Source organism: Nycticebus coucang, unplaced genomic scaffold, assembly GCF_027406575.1.
Source record: "Nycticebus coucang isolate mNycCou1 unplaced genomic scaffold, mNycCou1.pri scaffold_69, whole genome shotgun sequence".
NCBI lineage: Eukaryota > Metazoa > Chordata > Mammalia > Primates > Lorisidae > Nycticebus > Nycticebus coucang.
Window position 1 is genome coordinate 125,707 of NW_026515594.1, and position 6,495 is coordinate 132,201.

General features: G+C 49.2%; 1 long non-coding RNA gene across 1 annotated transcript; it reads left to right on the forward strand.

Annotated features, from left to right (window-relative positions):
* Positions 1-3,148: 3,148 nt before the first annotated feature.
* Positions 3,149-4,566, forward strand: LOC128579586 (uncharacterized). The gene is made up of 3 exons (XR_008378210.1): positions 3,149-3,283; positions 3,413-3,537; positions 4,277-4,566. It is a non-coding gene; the product is annotated as an uncharacterized LOC128579586 (long non-coding RNA).
* Positions 4,567-6,495: the final 1,929 nt, after the last annotated feature.

Here is a 6,495-nt window from a genome sequence, read left to right on the forward strand (position 1 = left end):
CACCTCCCTGGTGGCCTCATGGGGCCATTGTCTGCCTCTCCGAGATTATATGTGGGTGGCCTTGTCCTGTGATATTTGTGTGACGCTCATGCCTATGAATGTGGACAGGGAAGAATTGAATTGTATGAGTGTTGGCATGTTGGGAGTGCCAGGCTCAACGGCTTCAAGTTTATGGGCACCCAGCTGTCACTGGAAAGTATGTACTCATCGCCTCCCCACCCCCACCATCCAGGTCTGCCAGCCCTTAAAGGCAAAAACCTTTTGAAGTTCAGGGTCAGCACTTGCAGCCAGACAGTGGTTGTACTGTCCACCTTCAGATAGCTGGGCCCCAGAAAACTTGAAGCAGTTAAGTCCCAACATGCCGCCACTCATACGTTTCAATTTCTCCTCAAACATAGGCAGGAGCATCAGACAAGTAACAGGGCAAGGCCTCCTACATATCATCTTGGAGAGGCAGACAACGGCCCCATGAGGCGACCAGGGAGGTGGGGTAGGAGGCAGCTGACAGCAGGCGTGGGTGTCCTGTCTGCTCTAAGATGAGAGCTTTGCCCTCATGGAGGGAAGTGGCTCACGCCTGGCTCTGCCATGCTAACAGTCTTTTGCCAGCAAGCCTTTAGGGGCCAGGTGGCAGAGAGTTTGGGAGATGAGGCATTGACTCGGAATAGAAAGGAGGAAAATGGCAAAGGCAGCACACACTGTGATTATATCCTACAAGGGACAAAGCAGCAGGAAATGGAGAAAGAGTCCTCTAAGGCAGTGGTTCTCAACCTGTGCGTCGTGACCCACAAGAACTGTATTAAAGGGCCACGGCTTTACGAAGGTTGAGAACCACTGCCCTAAGGGAACTCAGAGAAGAGAGCCACTTCTGATAGTTAAGCCAAGTAAGGAAATGTTTTAGGGATAAGAAGTCTTTCCCAATCCTATCAAATGCACAGATATCCAAGTGGGCTGCACCTTGTAGCTGCCAGCAAAGATGGCCCTCAGGGATTAGTTTTGGCAGCAGGGCCTGGGGTTAGTTTGGGCTTTTTAGCTGGGGGCGCGGCTGCAGAGTTTCCACAGCTTGGGGGAAGGCGTCGCTTGGGAGCTCGGCGTCGTGGCCCATCAGTGGCCTTATATGCAGTCTGGGGACTGGCTCCTGGATTTGATGGGAGAGGAGGTTTCTCACTTGAGGCAAAACTGATGGTCAGCGCTGGCTGGCTGGTGGGGGCTGGGCGTGAGGTGGTCAGGGTGCCGCCCAATGTACGGAAGCCACCGGAGCTGCTGCTGCTGGCTGTCTGAACAGCACTGGGAGGGGACTGGCTGAATCCAGAGGTGGTGACTGTGCTTGATGTACGGTTGGGAGTAAACTTGGCAACCTGGACGATGGAAATCTGGGCTGGGATAAACCTGTCAGCAGAGGCAGGGAGTGCCCCAGAGAGAAAGGGCTGTGCAGCGTAAGTGGTGGTGCTCCTCACGCTGCTCCTGGTGCGGCTCACACTGCTCAGGGGAGATGAGGAAGACACAGCAGGTGCCGCAGAAGATGGAGGTGCCACAGAAGATGGAGGTGCCGCAGAAGATGGAGGTGCCGCAGAAGATGGAGGTGCCGCAGAAGATGGAGGTGCCGCAGAAGATGGAGGTGCTGCAGAAGATGGAGGTGCCGCAGAAGGTGGGAGGGGTAGAATGCTCAGCATTCCAGACTGAAATCGTTGCTTGGCAGTGGCGGATGGGGCAGATAGGGCTTGGGATTTAGTAAACGTCTTCGCTGGAAGAGCTACAGGTTCTGGGCTATCCTCAGTCATCTCGACGTCTTCGATGGCAGGGGGGGCTGCTGGCGGGTCCACCTCCATCATCTCGACTGTGGAATCGGTGGTGGTGTCAGTGTCTGGTGGGTCCACCTCCATCATCTCGTGTTCAGTCGTGTCTGCCAAAAACTTGTTCAGCCAATCGAATGAAGCTTTCTTTTCTAAGTCCAGGTGTTTAGCAGTGACTGAATAGCCAGGGTCGGGAGCTGGAGGCAAAGTCAGAGGTTCCCCTCGCGGACAGCGCAGCAGCGGAAACTTCCGTTTTCGCGGCCTAGAGCTGTGAGTTGTAGATGGGGAACTGCAGACGTTTGTGGTCGTTTCTGCAGCCTTCTCTCCCCGGGACTCCTTGTCTGGGACAAGTGGAGTTGAGGAACTGAAATGATGACCCAGCTCTTCTCCTCTTATTTTCTTTGCTGGCCTCAGTTGTGTCTTGGAGCGGGATGAGGAGGGTGAGGAACTGAGGCCGCTTCTCTTCTGGAGCTGTGAGAAGCCTCGGGTAGAGCTTTAGGAGCTGGTAATGGCATTGCGCCTGGGGACAGGGATGCCACATGTGTACGTGCTCGCACAAGATGTGCACGATCTCTTATTCAAGGGGTCCTCTGAGCTCTGGGAATCGGGACCTTTCTTCAGACGCTCAGGCTTAGGCAGCAAAGGAGCCCGGACTCCTTTGGCCACCAGGGGCTCAAGGGCTGAAGGTCCAGTCCCACTGCTGTCATGGCAACTTCTTGTATTTTTCTGGCCATCAGCAAATATTTGGTCTTCCCCCCTCACTGTATTTTCCATCCTGTCTTTGAGGGCACTTGGGTCTGAGACGTCGCGTGATAGTGAGGACAGTGCTGAGCTGATCACCTGCTCCCGTCCTGCAGAACGAGTCCATTTTCTGTCAAGAGGGGGGATCCTCACAGTCCCCGGGCGGCCCATCCACCGGAAATGATGAACAGGTAGCCGGGTCTTCTTCTTGGGGAAGCCATCCCAGCACACCCTGGGAAGTACCCCCACAAGGGAATACCCGGGCTGTCGAAGGGGATCCCATCTTCGAGGTACCATCATGGAGTGCCTTGAGGACATCCCACCGTCCCTGTGGCAAGGCCTCCTGGAGGCCGGGAGCAGAGGAGTGGGGAGCAAGGGGTAAACATGGCGGACAGGATGGGCCACCCGGGCTGGAGGTGAGGGCCGGGCGGGAGGTGAGGGCTGGGCGGGAGGTGAGGGCTGGGCGGGTGGGCTGCGGTCAGGCCTCTCCTGCGGGTCCCCGCCCTCCTCAGCTGGCGCAGGCTGCTGTGGGCCAGATTTGTCCAGATAACTGCCCATGAGGGCAGTTCAGCAGAGTCAGGTCCTTCGAATAGGGTCCGCTATTCTGGGAGGTTTGTGTTGACTACAGACTTTGCCAAGGTGAAGGGATCAGTGTGTTCGCTGACGTTCTGTGTTCTGAGCAGCGCGTTCTGAGTTCCAGCATCAGGAGCCTCCATGACCAGCCTGACCTGAGCACCTACAGGCAGCACCAGGTAGAGCAGGAGGGCAGGAGGTGGAGCAGTAGTGGAGGAGAAACACCCGGGACGGCCCTGACACTCGCTCTCGGCCTGTATATGTGCAATGTTGTCCATCTTTTCCACATGTGATGCTGGTGTTGACAGCATGGGTACTACAAGAGGGCATACACACTACTCAGACTATGATGAAATTAATGGCCTGATTCTTCACCCTTGTTGGTATCCACCATCTCAGCCATGCAACTTTGCACTGCTCTACTACTCAGCAGGTGGGTGTAATCTTCCAACCCCAAGCTCAGCATGTGTCTGGCTTTGGTCAATAGGAAATCAGCCAAAATGCAAGCTGCTGTGAAGGTATCATTTGGCCTACTGACCTTGACTTTCTGTCATCCCTGGGAAGACATATGGGGTCCAGCCATCTAGTCTGTGTAGGATGAGGGATTTGTGACACTGAGCTGCCCTAGCCAAGGCCAGATCAGAGCACATCTCCTAGGAAGCCTGCTGATGCACAAGAAATATTCATTGTTCAATATCCCTGTGTTCTGTGGTTATTTGTTATGCAGCTACAGCGAACTGCCTTATATTCTAATTAGTTAGGCTCCTTGGGTAGTGCACCAGCCCCATACACTGAGGATGGCAGGTTTGAGCCCTGCCCCAACCAAACTGCAACAAATAATAGCTGGGTGTGGTCGCAGACACCTCTAGTCCCAGCCACTTGGGAGGCTGATGCAAGAGAATCACCTAAGCCCAGGAGTCGGAAGCGCTGTGAGCTGTGATGCCGAGGCAATCTACCAAGGGGAATAAAGTAAGACTATGTCTCAAAAAAAGAAAAAGTCACTTTTAAACACTCTTTTCTTTAAACATCCCCCTCCACTTTCAGAAATAACACATTAGAAGCTGAGTGAAGATTGCCTCAATCTATCCCATTCTCTTTTTTCATTTTATCTTACACTATGACTCTTCTTTCAAACTATGACTTACTCTTACTAACACTTACTATTTTTTCAGCAGGTCAAGTGCTGACCCAGCACCCCTTTGCACCAGTCTTTCAAACCCTGGCCACACTAACTAATCAACCTGATTGCTGTTTATGCCAAGATCTAGACCATGCAAAGCAACCTGAATTCATTTTCATCCCTGCTGATGTCAGTGCCTGGTGGAACCAATCTGGAAAAAGCATGAATGATAATATGTGGTATCCACAGCCAGAGAAGAAGCAACATACGACTTCACCTGCTGGTGAGACAACTGGTCTGTAAAAACTGTGGAGATATCTTTTGCTCAGGGACACATAACAAACAGATATGTGAATATGCCAGTGAAGAGGACAAGACATGACAATCCCCAGGCTGGAAGGTCACAGGTTCTAACCTGACTATCTATAAATAATACTGGTCTTTTTATCTTGTGTGGTAATAAGGTATACAAATGGTTCCCACTCAAATGGTTAGGATGCTATAGTCTTGGCTATCTGACACGCTCTATTACCAAGTATTCCACTTTAAATTCCAGTCAAATTACAATCTTGGGCTCTGTTGCTCATAAGGTTGTACCTTATAAACATACAAAACGTGACATTATAAAAAATCCCCTTGTATATCATAACTCAAAGTTCTTTTCAATGCTCAGGATCCTTTATTCAGCATTTGGAACTTAACAGAATTGAAAGTGCAGTCATAAATCTCTCCATGGTAATAGAATAAGAGCTAAACATCACCATGTGGGCATTGGGAACACTTCAAGCAGAGATTAACAGCCTAGCATCTGTTGTAATTCAAAATCACCACATCCTGGATGCTTTGATAGCTCAACAAAGAAGAGCTTGTGCTGTTATTTGGGGGAAAATGTTGTTTTTGCATAAATCAGTCAGGGAAAACAGAGACTGATCTACATCTCTTAAAGAACAAGATAAACATTCTTCATCAAATTAATGAAGTGAAAACATTCTATTGAACTGATCTTTTCCCAGGAATGGGAGACTGGTTTAATGGGGGTATGAGGAAATGTGCTTAGAATTGTTCTTTTCTGCTTATTCATTCTCATCCTAATTTATAGTCTCTTTTTTTTGAGACAGAGTCTCACTATGTCACCCTTGGTAGAGTGTTGTGGCATAACAGATCACAGCAGCCTCAAAATCTTGGGCTGAAGCAATTCTCTTGCCTCAGTCTCCCAAGTAGCTGGGACTACAGGTGCCCACCACAATGCCTGGCTATTTTTGTTGTTTTTGTTGTCACAGTTGTCATTGTTACCTTAGCCAGCCAGGCTGGGTTCAAACTTACCAGCCTCAATGTATGTGTCCAGTGCCTTACCCAAGGCAGGTATGGGTGCCACCTCTAATTTATACTATTATATGTCTTACCAAACATCTTATCTTATTACTAAATTGCTAACCTGCTTTCTCTCTCTCTACATTTACCACCTCAGCTCTTAATGTTTGAAACTTCTAGGGAAGTTCCAGACCAGAGAAATGAAGGAGCTAAGGAAATTTCACCCTCAAATATAATTCCTTGGTATATATATATATATAAAAAATGAATCAAAAGGCAATTCATGATCAGAAAGCACTGGCCTCCCCTCTATAAAACCCAAGTACCCTGATTTAAAATCAGAAAAGGCTGCTGGCCTCCTTATCACATGCTAATAGATCTGGCTCCAGGGTCATTTGAAGCTCAATACCTGTCTCTCACATTAGTTTACAAATCAATCTGTTTCCACTCATCTACACTCTCCCACCATAGCAACCACTTGATACATGTATACTTTCCAGTTTCTCTCCTCTCTTCTTTCTAAAAAGCATCTTTAAAAGTCACTGACCATCACTGAGACTTTGGGTACTCATTCTTATGCTTCCCCCCATTCACGTGGTATTTGGAAATAACCTTTCTCTTATTGTTGCAGAAAGACAAGGCCCAAAGGAGAGAAAGAGCACCCAAACACCACATTTATAAGAGGAAGGGCTTTATTCACCAGCTGGGAGCTTATAGAAGAATTCCAAACAGCCGTGCTCCCTGACTGCCTTGGTCTTTCTCTTTTTATTGACAGTCAAAAAGTTCCACCCCACAGGTACCCTTCTCATTGGCCAGTTTGAATCAAGCGGGAGATGCTATTCCACCCTTACAGAACTACAGGATTTCACAGAACTTAGAAATTTCCAAGTTTCAGGAAGTTAAGTTTATAAATTCCCAAGAGCTGAGTCACTGTGGAGCAGACCCTGCATATGTATCCTG